The 24303-nt window shown below is 44.2% G+C and overlaps 1 protein-coding gene across 4 annotated transcripts in view; it reads right to left on the reverse strand.

Annotated features, from left to right (window-relative positions):
* Positions 1-24303, reverse strand: part of SETD4 (SET domain containing 4) — a 430129-nt gene that overhangs the window by 333104 nt on the left and 72722 nt on the right. For all 4 annotated transcript variants that reach the window (XR_009008193.1, XR_009008194.1, XR_009008195.1 and 1 more), the window contains exon 13: positions 14149-14293. The gene's annotated coding sequence lies outside the window, so the exon portion shown is untranslated. The remainder of the gene's footprint in view (positions 1-14148; positions 14294-24303) is intronic.

A 24303-nucleotide genomic window follows, 5' to 3' on the forward strand; every position in this document is an offset into this window, starting at 1 on the left:
TTATCCTTTCTTCACTGATGTACAACGCCTCCTTTATCATATACCAGTTCTCCATATACAGTTGAAGGCTTTACGAGCAAAGACTAAGGTTTTCAGGAGAAGAAGCAATTCTGCCCAAGACTGCAACACAGAAGCCCTGGCTGAGTCTCCAGCCTGCCTGGTCTGCCCTGCGGAGTCTGGACTCAAGACAGTAACATCAGCTCTCAGTATCCTGTTCATCTCTTGGTCTGCTCCTGGGCCAGCATCTCACTCTTTTAATTACTGTAACTTTATAGTTCATCTTCACATCCAGAAAAGTAAGACTCTCCTTCATTCTTCTTTTTGAAAAGTTTCTTGACTCTTCTAGAGGATTTGCTTTTCCAGATTAACTTCAGAATCAAATCTGCGATAGTACAATCATATACATTCTGCCTTGGAAGATTTCCTCTCTTCCTGCATCCAAAGTACACTAACTAGGCCTCTTTTGTGTGTTGGCCATCGTATGTAGGGACCACTCTTGCAATGGTTCCAAGCATCAGAGAGCCACAATCTAAGATGTCATAGACTAATAAATAATACATTTCCACCACAGTGGGGGAAATAAAGGATGACCTGGATGTCCAAAGAAGGTCACCTAACCCAGATTTCATGTCAGAAAAGTTTCCATAATAGGTGATATCTAAGCATTGACATAAATAATCTTAGGAGTTGGACAGGAAAAACAGACAGAGGAGAGTATTTCGGGAAGACAGAAGAGCAGGGCAGTGAGGAAGAGAAGGCACATTGAGCCACAAGACCTGAAATGTCCAATGTGACTGCAACATGGCGGCCATGACCAGGGGCCTAACAAGCTCCATGAAGGCATCTGTGTTCTTTCCCAAGAGCAATGAGCTGCCTTAAAAAGGGTTGGACAGAAGAGAGTAAAGGAAATGAGTCAGAGACATTGAACAGTCATTGAGTGTACAAGCATCCCCTCTTTTCCCAGTGAAGTATAGCACTGTCACAGGGGGCAGTACCATTGACCAGTTCTGGCCAATGGGCTGTGAGTGGAAGTGATTGACGGCATTTCCATGCCAAAGCATTTAAAAGCTGACCCTCCCACCCTGGTTGCCCCAGCAACCTGGAAGCCACATACAGAGACCTTGGCTTCCCAGTATGGAAGTGGCCTGGATCACCAGGTCCCTGAGTGGAGGACAGTGCCCTGAAGACTCGCCTGACCCACACAAGAATTTTCATGAGTGAGAAAGAACTCTTTATTGTGTAAGCCATGGAGTTCTAAGGTTTATTTATTGCTACAGTATTGCTACAGTACAGCCTGGTGCTAACCTGACTAAGAAGTCTCCAAATACAATCTGATGACAGGGGATCCAGCTTCTCAGAGCTCCCCAACACCACTGAAAGTCCTTGTCTTCAGAAGCTGAGGATACTCCTTCCTCTTTGGGGGAGAAAAGAACTAGTATCAACAAGGCCATCGCTATGCCTTCCTAGGGGTTTACAAGCTACTCCGTTGATGAACACTTCGCTCTACTGAGCAGGCGTGAGATGCTTCCTGCACAGAGAACGTAAGTGATCTGCAATTTTCCACTCTCTCTCCCCTGCTGCATGGTTCTAGCTTTCTTTCTTATGATCCCTTGTTCTTTCATCCCTGGCCTTTTTCCTATCGTTCTTCAGCAGTGAGATGGTGCTGGCTGATAACTCAAGGGTGGCCACGTGGCAGCACAGCCACAAGCAATGTCCTAACCTCCAGCCCCGCTGCACCTCCAGGAGGGAGGACAGACTCCCTAGCACTGCTGCTGCAGGCACAGCAACCCAAGTTCAAATCCAGCCCAGTCTCTTTCCTCTTTGTATGCAGTTTGAGAGTTTCTTAACTTCTCTGAGATTTCATTTCCTATTCTGCAAAACGAGGATAATGATACTTACTTGAGAGTCTTATGGGGATTACAGGAAAAAACAAATGTAACGTTCCCAGCACAGTGCCTGGCACAGAATATGAATTTTCTACAAGTCTGTTTCCTTTGCCCTTTCTCCTGAGGGAGAAACCGACACCTCTCAGATCTCCATGGCTTAATCCTACATCTACCTATGCCGGCCTTTTGATGGGCAAAACTGCATTCTTAGGTCTGTGGAGGATACAAATGATCAGACAATGTAGCTGAGGAGGCAAGATGTACTCATAGGGAAAAGTTAACAGGTTAATTATTAATTAGATGTGTAAATACCCGAGGGTTTAATATAAGCCATAAGCGCTAAAGAAACCCAAAGAAAGGAGAGACATGCTTAGGCTCCTGGGATTGAGGCTAAGGATTCAGCACAGGGAGGCGGGGATAAAGAAGCAGCTCCTACTTTCCCGAAGACCGGGTCTCCCATCACTGGGTCAGCATCCACTCTAGTTTCTAGTTCAAGATGGGCTTCAGATTGATAGTTGTCCCAATGATGACAGAGCTGGAGACAGATTTTCGTACAGGCTCTGTCCACTCACAGCAGATACATCTCTGGGTACTACCTATTGATTCAGGAGGGTATAACAAATAAACTTTCTTGAATAAATGTGCCCACCCTACAAAAGATTTTAGAGGGTCCCCTCTGTGTAAGGTACAAGGGTGGTCACTCCAAAGGCTATATTTGATATCAAAGGCGGGGACCATGCCGGGTACCCTTGCCAAGCCAGAAGCTAACACCAGCACCAGGCACCCAGAGGTTACTTACAGACTGTCATAGGAGGTTCCCATGGCTCTGCAAACATGCTTACAAATGCCCTCAAACTTCTTAATAGGCGGGGTCAGCTCCTGATTGGGAATGACACCGTCAGCTTACTCAGCTGCACGTGTGCTTTAGCCTGGACGTAGAGTTCCTTTCAAAAATCTCACAAAGGTGGGGATCATTTAGTAAATGTATAGAAATTTCAAATCACTACTGTGTGAACCTGGAACCAACATAGTGTTGTAGGTCAATTATACTTCAATTTTTTTTAAAAAAGAGAGAAAAGAAAGGATGTAATCACAGTATTCTAATAGGTTCTGTCTGCAGTGAACAATATTTACATAATTAGAATGTTGCAAACACTAATTATTGGCATAATTAAAAGTATGATAATTTGGGGGAAAGAATGAGGAAGGAGAGGTAGAGGTATTAAATCTTCATCTCTTATAACACTGATAAATTTAAAAACTGTTTTTTTCTTTTCTTTTTATTGTGTCTATACAAGACAATAAATGTTAACTAAGCCTACTGTGGTCGTCATTTACAATATATATTAATCAAACCATCACACTGTACGCCTTAAACTTATAGAGCAATGTGTGCCAACAGTTTCTCAATAAAACTGGGGGGAAAAAAAACTAACAAAGCTCCAGCCACCACTCCCAAAGGAAAACATGAATTTTAGTGTGATCCTATCACATTAAGTATGCAAAAATATGCAAAGCTGCATATCAACATAGTATGTCCACTGGCTGAAGACTCTCACATCAAATGGCATATTCAAAGACCAGCATAAAAGCAAAACAAATGAATACTGACTAGGTTAAAATGTTCACTTCTGCTTCTTTTCAGAACCCTCTGGGTACATGGAAATGTAAGGGAATAACAGGTTGATTGTTCTTTAGACTTTAAGGTAAACACAGGCCAACAGTGTGACACAGCTACCAAAAAAAAAATGAGATCTTAGGATGGATAAATTAACAGAAGTATAGTGTCATAAGCAAAGGAGGTGACAGATCTCTGTATGTGAACGATGTGCGGGGTCTATATTGCTACTGGACCACTCCCGCAGGAGGTGAGAGTATTCTCCCTTCGCTCAGAAAGCAGTGAGGACATTCAGGCAGGAGACAATAAGGGAACGGAAACACCAGTGTCATCTTTAAACATTGCAAGGACCTCAGTATGAAGAGAGCTGGATTTTTTTCATATAGTTTCAAAGGGCAACTGAGACCAAAAGACAAAATTGAGAGGGAGACAATTTTCAGCCAAATGTGAAGGAGACCTTTCCAACAATGAAGGCTGTTCAAAAACTGGAACAGTCTCATGAGGTGGTGGGCCTCCTTGCACTGAAGCTTTCCTACAAAGGTGTCTTCCCACTTTTTTGGCTGCATGAAAATTTAGAGGAACATGAGATTCTTCAAGTTTCAAGGCAGGTTTTGTAGAAAGCATCCCTTAGGACAGAGAGTTTAGGTTGGGTGGCCTCAAATGACTGCATAGAAGCTAACCAAAAATTCTTGCTTCCTCAGATATTATTTTCCCCTATTACAAAGGTTAAGAATTTCCCGGGTCAGATTTTAAAGGGGCATTTAATCGGGTCATTAAAGTTCAGTCCTTTTCCCAGCTGGCAAGTCCTGTGCTCACTGGCCTTTGTGCGGTTCTGTCCTCTCCTCTCCCACCCCAAAGTCACACCCGCACTCTTGCTAAAAGCTGTGGACTCTTAAGCCTCATCATTTATAATGCAGAAAGGGAATCATTGATTTTGTTCTGATTAGTCATCATAATGCTTTTCTCTTATATGTACTTAATCACTGTGGTTTCTCCAAGAATGGAAAGCTTTCCTTTCTATGGGAGAATCTAAATAGCTCTCTAAACAGACAGCAGCTGAGCAAACAGTGCAGAGAATTTCAGTGCCCTGTGATGAGAGCCACCGCACCCTCAGCCAAGGCCAAGCAGCTCCTGGCACGGCAGCCAAATTACAAATAGCTGCAGAGTGATGCCTTTTGATCAACGGTGGATGCTTCCATTTCTTAAGAGAATGTTCCATCCAGCTTTGTGGTTAGTCACAAAGCCTGAAAATGATAAATGTACTAGAGAATCAGCCAGTGTTTCCCTTCCAGGACTGGGACCAGACGGAGGCCGGGCAGCACTGCTGCAACAGGAAACGGCCATACAGCTGGCCCCCTGGCAAGGGGCCGGCATGAAATGCTTCTCCCTGGAGTCCTCACTTCTCCGCAGCTTTCGCTGCGCACCCTGCCTGGCCCGCTCTGCCTGTCTCTGCCCAGTGATCAGGACTTTCGTACTTTGCAATCTTAAGCACAGGAAACACACAGGTCAGCACCCACAAAAGCGCACATCACCTCTTGCTCCTAAGGAGAATTCCCAGCAGCTGTTTAACAGGGTATATGCCCACTCACATTATCTAATTGCTGAGGCAGGATGAGATGGGGTGGAGAAAAAAAAAAAAAAGGAATGAATGACTCCTGTGAGATTGCAGACTGTTGAATAATAACCAGTTGGCATTCTTCCCTTAAGTAATGTTCTAGTGTCAGCGGGGGAGATGTAGGTTTGAGAAGTGTTGCAGCCTCCTCGTGTTCTAGGGGAAGAGGGCTGGCCAGGGGCTTTTGCTAAATAGAAAGGCTCCTTGGGGCTGGCGCTGGGAGGAGTATTTCCAGCTCAAAGCACCAGGGGATGCTGCAGCAGAAGGAAGGGATAGAACAGTACAGTGTCTTCAAGGCCAAGGCCACCTGAGGTCTGACTCTGGGCGTGGTCAGCCTCCCAGAGGAGGCCACAATGAACTTGGAGCCTGTCTCCTTGGGGGCAGGACTGCTTGGCTTCTTGCTCTGTGGGAGAAAGTACGAAGCCTTGTCTTTAATTTGCATTTTCTCATTAAGTGGAGTCAAGCCCTTTTACATCTGTGGGTATTGTGGTTGCCTTGACTGGGTAGTGTCTTTACATTCCAAATTCCAAATTACCAGCTACAAACACACTTTTATTTATTTGCCATCTGTCTTTACACAACCTGGAACACACTCAAAGGAAGCTGAGCCTCATGCTGTAAAATCATTATTTTTCCCAGGTTGTGCCGAGCTCAGGCTACAGATCCCTGACCGCATTACTGAAGTTGGGTCTACCCGGGCCAGGTCTTACTGCTGAACATTGACCAGAGGTTTTTAAATACAGGACTTGGTGAGGGAAGTTTATAGCAGTACAATCCTACCTCAAGAAACAAGAAAAATCTCAAATAAACAACCTAACCTTACACCTAAAGCAATTAGACAAAGAAAAACAAAAAACCGCCAAAGTTAGCAGAAGGAAAGAAATCATAAAGATCAGATCAGAAATAAATGAAAAAGAAATGAAGGAAACAATAGCAAAGATCAATAAAGCTAAAAGCTGGTTCTTTGAGAAGATAAACAAAATTGATAAACCACTAGCCAGACTCATCAAGAAAAAAAGGGAGAAGACTCAAATCAATAGAATTAGAAATGAAAAAGAAGTAACAACTGACACTGCAGAAATACAAAAGATCATGAGAGATTACTACAAGCAACTATATGCCAAAAAAATGGACAACCTGGAAGAAATGGACAAATTCTTAGAAAAGCACAACCTTCCGAGACTGAACCAGGAAGAAATAGAAAATACGAACAGACCAATCACAAGCACTGAAATTGAAACTGTGAATAAAAATCTTCCAACAAACAAAAGCCCAGGACCAGATGGCTTCACAGGCGAATTCTATCAAACATTTAGAGAAGAGCTAACACCTATCCTTCTCAAACTCTTCCAAAATACAGCAGAGGGAGGAACACTCCCAAACTCATTCTACGAGGCCACCATCACCCTGACACCAAAACCAGACTAACATGTCACAAAAAAAGAAAACTACAGGCCAATATGACTGCTGAACATAGATGCAAAAATCCTTAATAAAATACTAGCAAACAGAATCCAACAGCACATTAAAAGGATCATTCACCATGATCAAGTGGGGTTTATCTCAGGAATGCAAGGATTCTTCAATATACGCAAATCAATCAATGTTGATACACCATATTAACAAATTGAAGGAGAAAAACCATATGATCATCTCAATAGATGCAGAAAAAGCTTTCAACAAAATTCAACAACATTTATGATAAAAACTCTCCAGAAAGTAGGCATAGAGGGAACTTACCCCAACATAATAAAGGCCATATATGACAAACCCACAGCCAACATCATTCTCAGTGGTGAAAACCTGAAACCATTTCCTCTAAGATCAGGAACAAGACAAGGTTGCCCACTCTCACCACTATTACTCAACATAGTTTTGGAAGTGTTAGCCACAGCAACCGGAGAAGGAAAAGAAATAAAAGGAATCCAAATCAGAAAAGAAAAAGTAAAACTGTCACTGTTTGCAGATGACATGATACTATATGTAGAGAATCCTAAAGATGCTACCAGAAAACTACTAGAGCTAATCAATGAATCTGGTAAAGTAGCAGGATACAAAATTAATGCACAGAAATTTCCTGCATTCCTACACATTAATGATGAAAAATCTGAAAGAGAAATTAAGGAAACACTCCCATTTACCACTGCAACAGAAAGAATAAAATATCTAGGAATAAACCTACCTAAGGAGACAAAAGACTGCATGCAGAAAGCAATCTATAGATTCAATGAAATCCCTATCAAACTACCAATGGTATTTTTCACAGAACTAGAACAAAAAATTTCACAATTTGTATGGAAACACAAAAGACCCCAAATAGCCAAAGCAATCTTGAGAAAGAAAAAACAGACCTGGAGGAATCAGGCTCCCGGATTTCAGACTATACTACAAAGCTACAGTAATCAAGACAGTATGGTACTGGCACAAAAACAGAAATATAGAGCAATGGAACAGGATAGAAAGCCCAGAGATAAACCCACACACATATGGTCACTTTATCTTTGATAAAGGAGGCAAAAATATACAATGGAGAAAAGACAGCCTCTTCAATAAGTGGTGCTGGGAAAATTGGACAGGAACATGTAAAAGTATGAAATTAGAACACTCCCTGACACCATGCACAAAAATAAACTCAAAATGGATTAAAGACCTAAGTGTAAGGCCAGACACTATCAAACTCTTAGAGGAAAACATAGGCAGAACACTCTATGACATACATCATAGCAAGATTCTTTTTGACCCAGCTCCCAGAGAAATGGAAATAAGAACACAAATAAACAAATGGGACCTAATGAAACTTAAAAGCTTTTGCACAGCAAAGGAAACCATAAACAAGACCAAAAGACAACCCTCAGAATGGGAGAAAATATTTGCAAATGAAGCAACTGACAAAGGATTAATCTCCAAGATTTACAAGCAGCTCACGCAGCTCAATAACAAAAAAACGAACAACCCAATCCAAAAATGGGCAGAAGATCTAAATAGACATTTCTCCAAAGGAGATATACAGATGGCCTACAGACACATGAAAGAATGCTCAACATCATTAATCATTAGAGAAATGCAAATCAAAACTACAATGAGATATCATCTCACACCGGTCAGAATGGCCATCATCAAAAAATCTAGAAACAATAAATGCTGGAGAGGGTGTGGAGGAAAGGGAACACTCTTGCACTGCTGGTGGGAATGTAAATTGATACAGCCACTATGGAGAACAGTATGGAGGTTCCTTAAAAAACTACAAATAGAACTACCATACGACCCAGCAATCCCACTACTGGGCATATACCCTGAGAAAACCATAGGTCAAAAAGAGTCATGTACCAAAATGTTCATTGCAGCTCTATTTACAATAGCCAGGACATGGAAGCAACCTAAATGTCCATCGACAGATGAATGGATAAAGAAGATGTGGCACATATATACAATGGAATATTACTCAGCCATAAAAAGAAATGAAATGGAGGTATTTGTAATGAGGTGGATGGAGTTAGAGTCTGTCATACAGAGTGAAGTAAGTCAGAAAGAGAAAAACAAATACAGTATGCTAACACATATATACGGAATCTAAGGGGAAAAAAAAAAAAAAAAGGCCATGAAGAACCTAGTGGCAAGACGGGAAGAAAGACACAGACCTACTAGAGAATGGACTTGAGGATATGGGGAGGGGGTGGGGTGAGATGTGACAGGGTAAGAGAGTGTCATGGACATATATACACTACCAAATGTAAAATAGATAACTAGTGGGAAGCAGCCGCATAGCACAGGGAGATCAACTCGGTGCTTTGTGACCACCCAGAGGGGTGGGATGGGGAGGGTGGGAGGGAGGGAGATGCAAGAGGGAAGAGAAATGGGAACATATTGTATATGTATAACTGATTCACTTTGTTAAAAAGCAGAAGCTAACACACTATTGTAAGGCAATTATACTTCAATAAAGATGTTTAAAAAAAAAAAAAAAATGGATTAAAGACCTAAAGGTAAGGCCAGACACTATAAAACTCTTAGAGGAAAACATAGGAAGAACATTCTTTGACATAAATCACAGTAAGATCTTTTTTGATCCACCTCCTAGAGTAATGAAAATAAAAACAAAAATAAACAAATGGGACCTAATGACACTTCAAAGCTTTTACACAGCAAAGGAAACCATAAACAAGACAAAAAGACAACCCTCAGAATGGGAGAAAATATTTGCGAACGAAGCAACTGACAAAGGATTAATCTCCAAAATATACAAGCAGCTCATGTAGCTCAATATCAAAAAACAAACAACCCAACCCAAAAATGGGCAGAAGACCTAAATAGACATTTCTCCAGAGAAGATACACAGATTGCCAACAAACACATGAAAGGATGCTCCACATCACTAATTATTAGAGAAATGCAAATCAGAACTACAGTGAGGTATCACCTCATCCCGGTCAGAATGGCCATCATCAAAAAATCTACAAACAATAAATGCTGGAGAGGGTGTGAAGAAAAGAGAACCCTCTTGCCCTTGGGAATGTAAATTGATACAGCCACTATGGAGAACAGTATGGAGGTTCCTTAAAAACTAAAAATAGAACTATCATATGACCCAGCAATCCAACTACTGGACATATACCCTGAGAAAACCATAATTCAAAAAGACTCATGTACCACAATGTTCATTGCAGCACTATTTACAATAAACAGGACATGGAAGCAACCTAAGTGTCCATCAATAGATGAATGGATAAAGATGTGGCACATATATAGAATGGAATAGTACTCAGCCATAAAAAGAAATGAAATTAAGTTATTTGTAGTGAGGTGGATGGACCTAGAGTCTGTCATACAGAGTGAAGTAAGTCAGAAAGAGAAAAACAAATAATGTATGCTAACACATATATATGGAATCTAAAGAAAAAATGGTTCTGAAGAACCTAGGGGCAGGACAGGAATAAAAACAAAGATGTAGACAATGGACTTGAGGACACGGGGTAGGGGGGAGAAGGGTAAGCTGGGATGAAGTGAGAGAGTAGCACTGACATATTTACACTACCAAATGTAAAATAGATGGATAGTGGGAAGCAGCCACATAGCACAGGGAGACCAGCTCGGTGCTTTGTGACCACTTAGAGGGGTGGGATAGGGAGGGTGGGAGGGAGGCTCAAGAGGGAGGGGATATGGGGATATATGTATACGTATAGCTGACTCACTTTGTTATACAGCAGAAACTAACACAACATCGTAAAGCAATTATACTCCAATAAAGATGTTAAGAATGGTTCTGAAGAACCTAGGCGCAGGACAGGAATAAAGATGCAGACGTAGAGAATGGACTTGAGGACATGGGGAGGGGGAAGGGTAAGCTGGGACGAAGTGAGAGAGTGGCATGGACATATATACACTACCAAATGTAAAATAGATAGCTAGTGGGAAGCAGCCGCATAGCACAGGGAGATCAGCTCAGTGCTTTGTGACCACCTAGAGGGGTGGGATAGGGAAGGTGGGAGGGAGAAACAAAATGGAGGAGATATGGGGATATATGTATATGTATAGCTGATTCACTTTGTTATAATGCAGAAACTAACACACCATTGTAAAGCAATTATACTCCAATAAAGATGTTTAAAAAAAAAGAAAAGAAAAAAGAAAAAGATGTTAATAAAAAAAAAAGTCCCCCCAAATAAATAAATACAGGACTTGATGAGAACAGCAGAGCTAGTAAACCCTCCGTGTAAACGGAAAGCTAAATTCTGTGTATATTGATTCCCTTAGGAGGTGACTTAGGCATTAGTGATGTCCACAACTAAGACTCATGTTTAGAAGATACTGATATCAACAAGGGGTGAGGCCCAGAGCAATAAGGAGCTCCCTCCTCTCTCCATTGAAGAGAGGGAAGGAGTCGGCCTAAGCAAGGGCAGAATCTGGAGACCGGAGGGGGAGGAAGAGCAGGAGGCAGATGGGGGCTTTGTTCGTGGCATAGAAAAGCACATCCCAGCAGAGAGGGCATCTGCCTTGGGCACAGGTGATGAACATCCTAAGGACACAGATGCTGAAGGCAGCCAAGGAGAAGTAGCGGTCAGTCCTCACAGAGACCCCTTCCCAGCTTCTGTCCACACTCTGCCCTCCTTCCTTCCTCCTCCAGAGCTTCATTGGGAAGCAGCTGCATCGTGGAGAGGTGGTGAAGCTCCTGGAGCCTGTGTTCTGTCTCTGGACACAGCGGGGAGGCCTCTGACTGGGGTCAGGGCAAGGCGCCGGCTGCACTGGTTCAGCCCCACCTCTGTGCCAGTCTTCACTTGCTCCAGCTGGAGAGCAGCCCCATCCTCTGGTCTGGATCTGTCCCCGTGGACCCTGCGCATCCTCTTCTGTGTACCCTGCATCCCAGGACTGACACGGGGCTGTCACTTTCTTCTTCGCAGGGACCTAACTCTTGGTCTCTCCTTACGAGCTGCCCCAAGTCTTCTTTCTGTATCGATTATAGACCTTCATCAATTGTTTTGGCAGAGGTTGGCTTCTGGTAGATTGATAAATGCCCACAGCAACTTTGCTGAAAACCTGAGTAAAACCCAGAGCTCTGGCTCACTCTTCATCCTCTGTCTTCTGTCTGACAACTATATCCTCCACTGCAGTCAGTGCCCTGTGTGTTCTAGGAGAGGAATCACTGGGAAGAGGCGTTTCTCAACCGGGTTCCGAGCTGGAAACGGTTCCCTTCAGCTGGAACCATAAATACCATGACATGTTGGGAAGGAAAAATCAACAATAGCTGGCAATGAGATGTGAAGCGGGAAGGAAGATTCCTGCACAACTCCCCAGCTTTGCACTTGGATGACTGGGTAGATGGCAAACGAGGGCAGGAAGACAAAACAGAAGGGGGTGTGAGCGGATATCCATGTGGGATCTCTCCCAAAGGTAACAGCTACCTGGAATACTGTTAATCATCCCCTTGCTTCGTCATATATGTGCAGTGATGTGATGGTAAATGTTTAAAAATCAGCTCTCCAAAAATTAAATATGTACGCATATCCTAATAAGTTTGTCATAAATTGTTTGATACAAAGGATGTATAGCATACAGTTTACAAATAATAAAATACATAATATCCTTATTATAAAGCTCTAACATTCAATTGATTCTCACAGAATATTTTTGATTTTTGCCAAACTTTCATAATTGCAACCAACCTATGGTTGCAACAGATGAACCAATGTAGTTTCAGTACGAAGGTTGGTTGATATTTTCGTTTACATTAACAAGTAAGAAGAAAGCAAAATGACAAAGACGCATGGTAGAAAATCACTTTTTTATCAATTATGTGAGCAACTTCTTTGTTGAATCGGATAATAGTTTTCAAATACTGGAAGGCTATTTCCTCAATTTCTGTGCTATTCACAATGTAACAGCCGCAGACATGACAAACATTTAAGTTTAATCTGTTAATCATTATTAACATTTAGTCCGTCATTTTGTTATATCCAGACAATCAAGAAAGCAATCACGGGCTTCCCTGGTGGCGCAGTGGTTGAGAATCTGCCTGCCAATGCAGGGGACACGGGTTCGAGCCCTGGTCTGGGAGGATCCCACATGCCGCAGAGCAACTGGGCCCGTGAGCCACAATTACTGAGCCTGTGCGTCTGGAGCCTGTGCTCCGCAACAAGAGAGGCCGCGATAGTGAGAGGCCCGCGCACCGCGATGAAGAGTGGGCCCCGCTCGCCGCAACTGGAGAAAGCCCTCGCACAGAAACGAAGACCCAACACAGCCAAAAATAAATAAATAAATAAATAAAAATAATATGACTAATACTCTTATTTTAAAAAAAAAAAGAAAGAAAGCAATCACGCCCTGATTTGTTGCACTGGCCAATTTCTTTCATATAAAATAGTGCCCCATTTCAAGCTACCAAGGTGATGTCACTGAACACTGAATTGGAAAGAGATCATGGTAGCATGCCAGTTTATAGGATTTTTACCATACAGATGCAATAGATATAATAACCTCAAAAGCATAGATAATAGTAAAATAAGTAAGATAATTAGGAGGTGATGAGTTAGAGTATTTATTACCATTCTCTTTGCTGTAATTATTTTATTGTAAGCTTATATAATTTAATCTTTAATAACAGCTGTGTTTAACAACTGCCTTGCTAAATTCCTGAAAATTTAACTACTGGATCTCGCAAGTCAGTTCAAGCCGGCTCTGGCATACCATTGCGTGAATGGCCCAACGATATGTTGTTTAATTTTGTGCTTTATAAAAATGGTACCATGTTGAGATTCCCTGGCGATCCAGTGGTTAGGACTCCGCGCTCTCACTGCCGAGGGCCCAGGTTCAACCCCTGGTTGGGGAATTAAGATCCCACAAGCTGCATGGTGCAGCCAAAAAAAAAAAAAAAAATGGTACCATGTTGTAGGTAATCTTCTGGGAGTTGCTCTGTCACTCACCATCATGTTACTCTTGTCTAGGGACACTCAGCACTATCCTGTCCCCTTGTTCTCAGCTCTGTCACAGGAAGTAGAATCCTGAGGACCACAACCCCCAGAATCTCTTGCCAACGGGGTTTCTGTTCTATGACCAACGACAGGTGGACGGTGGTACAAGGTGGATTTCACTCTGCCTCGGGCAGCGATGGTGTCTGTGGTAGCCATAGTGGCTTCCTGCAATGTTCTCGTTTCCGAGGAGCACCCCCATCTCTGGATTTCGCCCCCTCCCATCCCTTCCAATAATTTTCTAGGACCTGATTTCCTGTACTAAACCCTTCCAACTGGAAATATATAGAATGGTTTCTGGGCTTAGGATTAAAACACTGGGATTTATCCACGTTGAGGCATGTAACCTAGGACCATCTTTTCCACTGTGGTATAATATGCCATGCTGTGATGGTATCACATAGAATTCCCCATAGTTAGGCTGCATTTTATATCCTGCCTGCCCACCTTTGATACTTTCAATACAGCCAGTGTGCCCAGAGGATACTACCACGGGCAACAGGAGATCACGCCCTGGTGTTGACCCCCACGGTTCTCAGGCTCACTCATTGGACTCAACATTCCTGCCCTTACCTCCTTCTCCATCTCCTTCTGTAGGTGATCCACTGGATCCTGCTTTCCAGTCCGTCAACCTTGGCCAAACATGCTCTCATGTACTGAAGGAGGGTCTACTGGTGATAAAGAAGTCTGGTTCCTGTGGGCCAGTACAGGCTCCCAGCTACAGCATGGGAAAAAAATCACATAAGAAAAATGTAGCTTGGGTTAGCACATGTAAACTTTTATATATGGAATGGACAAACAACAAGGTCCTACTGTATAGCACAGGGAACTATATTCAATAACCTATGATAAACCATAATGGAAAAGAATATTAAAAAAAAGAATGTATATATATGTATAACTGAATCACTCTGCTGTATAGCAGAAATTAACACAACATTGTAAACCAAATATACTTCAATTAAAAAATATTGAAAAAAAACATAGCCTATCTGCTCATAGTAAATTACCTTGAGACATAAGTTGACAATAGCATGACATAATTGGCAACAGCCCGCTCAGATTCACTAGTTAATCAAACCCAGCCAGGACTTTTCCAGAGTGCCCTCCCTGTTCCCATACAACCTGTGCTGAGCTGCTCAGGAGATAAGTTAACTTATTTCTGGGAAGAAGAGAGAAATATTCTCTCCCCTTGCCTATGGGTTGAAACCCTATTCACCCTTCAAAACCCAGTTCAGATATCTCCTCCTCCGTGAAGCCTTCTCAAACGCTACCCATCTGAAATACCCTGCTCTGTATCCTCTGCACCTTGTGTATAATTCTTTACACCCTTGAGGGATGGGATAATGTCTTCCCCCCAGACAAAAAATGGGCTTGCTTATCACTTACTATAAGAACAGTGGATTCCCCAAGCTCAGCATTCCTCGGCTATGATACAAACCCACTGCACACCTAACATCCCCCTGGACCCCTCATATTGCCCCTGTGGGGCTTGGAGGACAAGGGGAACCCAGGCCATCATGATACTCATTCAGTTTGCTCTGCCATGAATAATGAAGTCCCTTGTCTCTGACCCAGGACTCTGTCTTCTGCCAGCATCCAGTGAACCAGTAAGAGGCTAACTCATTAGCTTGTGAGTAAAATCCCAGATCCAAGACGGAGTCTGTGTCTTATCATCCTTGGGGCTCCAGAGTCTACTACAGGCCTGATTAGTACAATATATGTTTGGAATTTCATCAAGTTGAAAGGACTAGATCAAATACCGGGAACTTTTCTTCTACTGAGTACCAGTGAGCCTGGAGTCTCTCAACCTGGGCACTATTGACATTTGGGGCTGGATCATTCTTTGCTGGGTGGAGGGTGGGAGGTGCTGCAGAATGTGCACTACAGGATGTTTAGTAGAATCCCTAGTCTCTACCCACTCTCCAACTGTGGCAGCCAAAACTGTCTCCGGACATTGCCAGCTGTGCCCTGAGGAGGCAATACCACTCCCCTTTCTCCACCAACGAGAACCACTGGTGCAGCCTACCCAAAGGGTGAGGGTGAGAGTGGGAACAGCAAGCAAAGGGGCCACCGCTAAATTATAATGTAGCATAGTCTAAGGTTTTAATGCACCGGACAGAGATATAAAGTATTACACAGAGATATAAAATATTGCAGTGCCTTTTCACAGCTAACAGTAAACACAACTGTGTGAGCACCACGGGTGCCCTGGGGGCATCAGCTAGATCACCTCATTCACACCCTCCAGCATTTCACTCTGTAGGAACCTGAGGCATGGGTGGGGTAAGCGGCTCACCCCAAGTGGAATAGTTTGGACTTGAACCCAGAGCTGAGGGTTTCCAACACTCTTGTTCTTAATTCTTAGCCTCGTTATAATCCCACAAAGAAAGGGGGGAAGACAGACTGGGGCTTAAAAATAAGGAGATGGGAAATCAAAGTTGACCTTAAGAAAAAAAAAAAAATCAAAATTACACGTCAACACCAGTCTCTTAAGGGTTAAAAATACATAACCCTTTAGGTATTTTAAGTGGGCAAATAAGTGCCAGAATCTGTATTAACATGTACTTTAATTCCCACATAAAATGTTTAAGTACAAGCCCTCATGAGCTGCTCTCTTTTCTGCATCCAGAAAAATGCTAAGCATCCAGTCCAGAAAGGAGAAAAGTGCCAAAAGCTGTTTTGACGCAGCAAACGCCCCGGTGAACTTCAGTGGAGCACCTCTGCCATCTGGTGGCGAGTTGAAGAACTGTCCTTAAAACACGCAAAGCCACTTGGTACTTTGCGATGCGTGTTTGAATGAGTGCCCACCTCGTTCCCAACTGAGTCAGACAAGAAGTGGTGCTCCAAACTGGCTACAGGCTGATACCAGATTTTGGTAATCTGGAGAGCAGAAAAATTACTGATTACCTATGGGATTACAAAGCTTGAGTAACTCCTAAGGAAAAACACTATTTTGACTTTATTCTAAACTTTCCCTGAGAAGCTAACATTCCCCTCATCCTTAATTCTCAGAAATGTTTTCAACGCACTATAGCGTTGTGTTTTGGAGGCAGAGAAAGACAGCAAGAAAGAAGGAGGGGGAAAGAGAAGAAATGAAAGAAAGGGGACATCACTGCCATATTTGGTGCCAAAAACCATAATTCTATTAAAAACATGCATATTAGTCAAAGATTTTTCAACATCTAAGTCAGTTTCTCTCAGGAATCCTAAAAACATCATTAATGTTTTTATTAAGAAATTAATGATGACTTCTTAGCTAAAATAATAAATTTACTTAAAAGTGGAATTAATGCCCAATACTAAGATACATCTACATAACTCATGTTGATAAAAATAATTTCCTCCCATTATTTTATGTGTCAAATAGAATTGTCTCATGTCTTCATTCCTCAAATCTTTAAACTGTTCTCTTCCTCTACTCAGTAATATCATAGAAAAATCTATAATACATTTTCATTAATCTAATGAGCATTTTCTTGAGCATCTACTATGTACCAGGCATTGGGATATAGCAGTGAATGAGACATGTCCTTACCCCATGGGGCTCACAATCTAACAGGGAGAAAGGCGATCCACAGGCTCTATGCAACGTGTTAAGCACCATCTCATTTAATTTTCACAACTCTATGTGGTGGGTCTTATTATCCCCATTTTACATATGAGGAAACTGAGGCTCAGGGAGGTTAAGTGGTTTGTCCAAGGACTCAGAAGACTAAGTGGCAGAAGCAGGATTCAAAATCAGATACCACTTCTCCAAAGCCCAGCTCTTAACACCTGTACAATCCAGCTACACGTTTTCAACAGCGAAGCAGGCAGCGTGCACTGAGAGCTGATATGTTCAGGGCACGATGCCAGGCCCTGTGGGGTATAGAGGAGGTGCCTCCAAGAGTTAGAACAGCATCTGCCTGCAAAGATTAGTACATGAGGCTTCCAGGCCCAAGAGCACACCTCTCCACTCACCAGCACTCATTAAAAATAACGAAGGATCCCAAACTCCACTCTAACATTCTGGGGGAAAAAAATCATTCTTAAAATTATAATTTAAAATGTATAATAAAAGTGAAATTCAACAAAAAGATTCCCATTAAGAGGATCATCAACAGATCCAGCAATTTCCCCATGGAGGGAAGAAAAGTCAGGTTTTGAGCAACGGATATCGTGGGGGGCTTCCCCTCCCCAACCCCATGAATTTAAAGTCATGATGAAGGACAAGGGCTGCAATTTTCAGGTGGCCAAATACAGCACCTGAAGTGGAGATCTTGCTTCTGTACCAACAGTGCATTTTGAAAGGCTCCGTGATGTAGAATGTAAAAGGAGGAGTGAGAAATTACAAAAGACACTTCACTTGAACAGATGGAAATTCAGCACTTCTGGATATCACATGCCTCTTGGGCAGGTATCCTATGTCTAGGCTGCATCTCACAAAGACCCGAAGATGACCTCGGAAGCGAAGCCCCGCTGCCTACACCGCTGTTAAAGCCCATTCCCCCCGGCCATTTCTGGCAAACCTCTGATTTCCACTTCTTGTCTGAAACACACTGTTTGCTTGACCAAAGCCAAAAGACCTGAGAACCTCCCAGGGCAAATGTTGATCTAAAGAAAATGTCCTCAGTGATCTGTGGTATTTATCTAGGTATTATTTCCGCCACCTGCGCTGAGTTTACCAAGCAGGTGGGGAGAGCTGCTCTCTCCCGTACGTTCCACTTGAGTTGCCTGGATACCATGTGTTGTGTTCAACAGGGACATACGTGTAATTGTTCCTCTCTTCACTTAAACCATAAGGATTCCAAATTAGATCATATCGCTGAACCACAAGAAGGAACCCTGTGCACATGAACTCTGTGTGGCTGGCCGGAGCTGCCCTCTGAAACCAGAGGCAGCAAGCTTTGTAATCGAGAAGATGTTTCAGGGTCTCGCCAAACCAACCAACATTCAAGAATCCCCCCTCTTGGCAGGCGCCAGTTGCGGTGTGATCACTCCTAACTGCTGGTGATATTAAGGAATGGGTCTCTGAGGTCTGATTCCCTTTCTGCAGCCAAATTGCTAACGCACATTAAAAACACCCTCATAAACTGTCATTTGTGGGCAGAACCATCAGTGCCCATTCCAAGACATACTTGGCTTCCACAGACTGGAAAAAAAGGAAGAAATCAGAAAAAAATAAGCCCAGAAAAGGACGCAATTATAATAAATGTAATAAATGTAATACAAGGAGTAAACTTCAAAGTTGCAGCTACCGTAGAATCTTTGGCAAATCTTAAAATAAGATTACGAAACTTCATGGAAACGTTTTAAGGTATCTTTTCACGAAATCAACTTTTATTCTTTTGGTTCTGTTTTCATTTCATAGCACTTATCACAACTGTGATTCATGAATTATGCACATAATTTTTTTATTTGATGTCAGACTCCCCGGTTATTCTGTAACTCCCTCAGTGGAGGACCCAAGACTGATTTGTTTACATTCCCTATGCCCCATATATGGATGGGCACATAGTAGGCGCTCAAAAAAATATCGATGCTATCTTTGCAAGAGCACTGCGATTTCATCATCTTGATGTGTCACCTAGCTGTTTCAAAAGCACTCTCCATCATTTCATAGTTTTGTTATTATAGTTAAGCAAGATGTTGCAGGGGTAAAGGGTACATGGTACCTCCCTGTATAATTTTTTTTTTTGCAACTTCCTGTGAATCTGTGATTATTCAAAGTCTTGGATTTCACCTAAATAGTGGAATTTCCATTTCGATCTCTCACACGCCTGATGTCACAGTGCTCTTGGCTTCCTGGATTTCACCAGTGTTTTCTGGGTTTCCCCAACTCTACTTGCAACAATCGGACATCCTGAGCAGCCAAGTGATAGCTAGAAGCTCATCTTTTTTTCCCTCCAACCCTTGACAGAGCACATCCCTCTGTACAACAGCTACCCCTCTGAGACAGCCAGCCAAAATGCCAAGTCTGATGTCAATTTTCATACCATTTATCCTTCTCTGTCTTCTCCACACAGAGACCACCAAAAAGTTATCCCATGGCAGTAATTTTCAAGAAGAACCAGCTGGAATACCAAGGCTCAGGGAGAGATGTTATGTTGCTAAGCCAATCACTCCCTCAAGATTGTTAGTTGGCAATAAAATCCAGAACGTGTGTGTCCGGATTCCAAGTCGGTGAACCACGCACTCCTAACTCTTCTTTTGCCGCGTCCGTGGCAGCCTTGTGTTACACAAAGAATCAGGCCACCACCGAGCTGCCAAGAGCCTTGGAAAACTGTACAAAGTGCATTAAAATCAACAGAAAGGCTTCCCATGTCCCAGTACTTGGATAACTTCTCACCCCTGCAAGCTCCCCCAAAAGCCACTGGCTGAAGTCTGACACACTGGCTTGAATCGCACAATCAGATTCAAACTTTTAAACAAAGCACTGTGCAAACATTCACTTCCCCGTGAGCCTGGGAACACAGCCCAGCCCCACTGGACGTGAGGACAGACCCCGTATCTAGGGGCAGAGCCGAGTCAGGAGTGCAGACCACTCTCAGAAGTTGAGTATATACCAGCAGCCTCCACCAGCCCCGAGCTGAGCCCACTCCGGTTCTTCAGCCTCCTAATTAGTGACCTTCTCCGGGAGAAAACAAACTTTCCTGCCTTTAACATTCACATCCACCTCCGTGAGTCACAAGGCAGAGGCGGTCTGGCTTTCCAACACCTTCACAGGCTCAGAGCATCGTCCTCTATCGACCCTTGTAAAAGCAGATGGCAACAGCACAGGTTCAAGGAGAAACAGCTTTGAAAGCTACTCCAGCAGTGAGACCGGGCTACCAGGAAAGACAAAAAGAAGTGAAAGCCAGTTTTCATTGCCTCCTGGACCAAAGTGGGAGAAGAGGGAGAGAGGGCCAGGGGGAGGAGAGAGAAATGATCTTCATTTTTAAAATGCTTGAATAAGGTAGCATGATCAAGACTGATATTCTCACTGCCAGGCAGTGAGTCCAGAGAAAGACAAATGCCCCATCCTCTCACGGATTTCTTTTTTAGCAGAAAAGTAATGTCCATTGGTATAGCATTTTTAAATCAATAAAGTACTTTCACATAGAGAAACTCGCAAACTCTCAGCAGCCTTGAGCTGTTATACCCACTTTGCAGATGAGGAATCTGAGACTCATAGCAACACAGAGTAAATGGAGAACCAGGATAACAGTGGGAGGGTCAGCAGTCAGTAGGGAGATGAAAGAAGCAGGTGAGAACTGCCTTGCTACCCTTTGGGGGAAAAAGAGAATAAAACATAGTCCCCAGATCAGGGGGCGGGGGATTCATCTCCACCTTTGTGGTGGGCCTAGGACTCCAGAAAGGACTTCAGAGAGTTAGTTTATTCTTATTCTGACAATTCAAAGAGAAGAGTCCCTAAGTTGATAATTTCTCGTTTCAGAGGTGATTCATAGAACACTGTCTCCAAAAAGAAATCCACTGAGAAATGTGAGATGAGAGAGTTATAAACAAAGGGCCCCAGCTGCTACTTGAATCGGTTACATGCCTCAAATGGGACAGGAGCTTAGGCCAAAATATTAAAGGGCTTTACAGGAGGGCAGCTCTCTTTGAAGTGACTCTGGAATACGACCTGGTCATGGATGGAGACGCAGAAGCTCAAGCCAGGGCCTCGATGACAACAGGAGGTCAAGTCCACGACTCAAACCTCTGACCTCAGATAATGAAAGGCAGGTGGGCCACACCCTCTGGTGCTGATGGAGAAGCCCCTCTGCTCCAGGTTTCATACAGCACCCACTTTCTAAACACAGAGACACGCACCTCTGATTTCCACGTGCAAACAGATGTGGCCTTGGGGGATGGAGAAGTAGGGAGGAGAGAGGAAACGGTGCTGCAGGAGAAACTGGGCCCTGAGTGCTGACCTACGCTCTGCCCCTCAGAGTCCTGTCCTAACATCTCACCCTAACCCTAACCCTAACCTGACAGAGCGGGGATGCAAGGCCAAGCTTGGCCGGTGCCCCTTGAATATATAAAAGTAAAGCTTGGTTCCATGACCTTGGGGAAATGAGTTTTCTGTCAAGCTCAGCCTACAATTGCCTTTAGGAAACCTTTGACAAGGGTTTCCTTTGCCACGTCCGGCTGTGCTCTCTGCAGCCGTACCGGTGTCTCCACAGGCCTTCGAGGAGGTGGGTACATGCTCATTTCAAATGTACTGAATCCCGTTGACCTGTCCCAGGCTGGGCCACTTGGAATGCATTTCCCCCTTCTGGTAGAGAATTTGGGGGCACGCTGCCCTGGGCGGACGCTGAGAGCAAAGAGTGCACTCCCCAAGTGTAAGCACCCAACTCCACCTGGAGGCTGGGAGAAGGGATGGAGCAGCACCACTGCAGAAGGCCCAGCCCTCCCCACCTGGTCCCAGGGGGACCCCATGGAGCGGTGACCACCGAGCGGCCCCCCTACTGCTCTGGGACAGAGAAATAAATGTCTGTGTCGGGGCTTCCCTGGTGGCGCAGTGGTTGAGAATCTGCCTGCCAATGCAGGGGACACGGGTTCGATCCCTGGTCTGGGAAGATCCCACATGCCGCGGAGCAACTGGGCCCGTGAGCCACAACTACTGAGCCTGCGCGTCTGGAGCCTGTGCTCCGCAACAAGAGAGGCCGCGACAGTGAGAGGCCCGCGCACCACGATGAAGAGTGGCCCCCGCTTGCTGCAACTAGAGAAAGCCCCCGCACAGAAACGAAGACCCAACACAGCCAAAAATAAATTAATTAATTAATTTTAAAAAAAATGTCTGTGTCATTGAAGGCGCTCAAAACACACACAAACAGGATGGAGGGATGGGGCAGCCCAGGATAGAACTTTCTTTTGATGAGACTTTGGATTCTATGTCATGTTTTAATCCACAAGAAACTTGGTCTCACTTCATGCCCTGTGAAATAACAGAGCCTCCCTCCATTTTCCCAGCCTACTCTTCTGAAGTTTTATTCCAGATTTCTCTTTTCGTTCTAAAAGTTATAAGGAGGACTTCCCCAGCGGTCCAGTGGTTAGGACTCTGTGCTTCCACTGCAGGGGGCCCAGGTTCCATCCCTGGTCAGGGAACTAAGATCCCGCCTGCTGTGTGGCATGGCCATGAATAAATAAATATATAAATAAATAAAATTTTTAAAATAAAAAGTTACAACAAATTAGGCCCATTGTGTTGTCCTTTCATTTATTTTTTTAATTGTGGTAAAATACACATAACATAAAATTGACCATTTCCACCATTTTTAAGTGTGCAATGCAGTGGCATTCAGTATATTCACATTGCTGTACAGCCACCACCACCATCCATCTCCGGAACTTTTTCATCACCTCAAACAGAAACCCTGTTCCCATTAAACAATAACTCCCCACCCCACCCCCAGGCCCTGGCAACAACCATTCTGCTTTCTGTCTCTATGGATTTGATTCCTCCAGATATACCTCATGTTAAGTGGAATCATACAGTATTTGCCCTTTTATGGCTGACTTCCTTCACTCAGCATGATGAAAAGTAACCTTGTGGTTCATCCATGTCTGGCAGGGGTCAGGATTTCCTTCCTTTTTAAGGCTGAATAATATTCCGTTGTATGGATATACCACACTTTGCTTATCCAGTCATCCGTCCATGGATGCTTGGACTGCTTCCACCTTTTGGCAGTTGTGAACAATGCTGCTATAAACATGGGCCTACAAAGTCTGTTGGAGTTTGCTGCCCTTCCTTACAGCCGCCCAAACTGAGATAATTAGAAATGAACAGGGCATCACAGAAGACTGTCGGTTTACTATTGCGATGTCACTGCCCAGGCCCATCTGAAGCTTGGGCCCACGGGTCTGTCTCAGCAGCTTCCAAGGCCCCAGTTCCTTTTCAGTGCCCCCCACACACGTGACAACCAACCCCACAGGCCCAGCCATCGAAAAACACAGACCCCCAACCTGCACACAACCCAACCCTCACACACACCCAGCCCTCACACACACCCAACCCTCACACACACCCAGCCCTCACACACACCCAATCCTCACACACACCCAGCCCTCACACACACCCCTCACACACACCCAGCCCTCACACACACCCAACCCTCACACACACCCAGCCCTCACACACACCCAGCCCTCACACACACCCAGCCCTCACACACCCAGCCCTCACACACACCCAACCCTCACACACACCCAGCCCTCACACACACCCAGCCCTCTCACACACCCAATCCTCACACACACCCAGCCCTCACACACACCCAGCCCTCACACACACCCAGCCCTCACACACACCCAATCCTCACACACACCCAGCCCTCACACACACCCAGCCCTCACACACACCCAGCCCTCACACACACCCAATCCTCACACACACCCAGCCCTCACACACACCCAGCCCTCACACACACCCAGCCCTCTCACACACCCAGCCCTCACACACACCCAGTCCTCACACACACCCAACCCTCTCACGGCCCTGATACAGCAGAGGCCCTGTTGTCTCTGGGGACGTCCTGGAGCAGCCTCCCACCTGCACTCCAGCACTGCAGCACTTCCCAGCCTCAGGGCAGCACCTCCGGGGCCCCAGCACTTCCAACCCTGTCCCCAGCCCTCTCTAAACTGAGTACTTTTGAAAACCAAACGCACCCTGCCTCTGTTGCGTGGACAAGGGCAGCTCCAGGTCTCCTGGACACAAAGCCCTGCTCTCCCCTCGGACATCAGAAGTAGAGAAAATATACCCCA

Source organism: Balaenoptera acutorostrata, chromosome 4, assembly GCF_949987535.1.
Source record: "Balaenoptera acutorostrata chromosome 4, mBalAcu1.1, whole genome shotgun sequence".
Taxonomy (NCBI): domain Eukaryota; kingdom Metazoa; phylum Chordata; class Mammalia; order Artiodactyla; family Balaenopteridae; genus Balaenoptera; species Balaenoptera acutorostrata.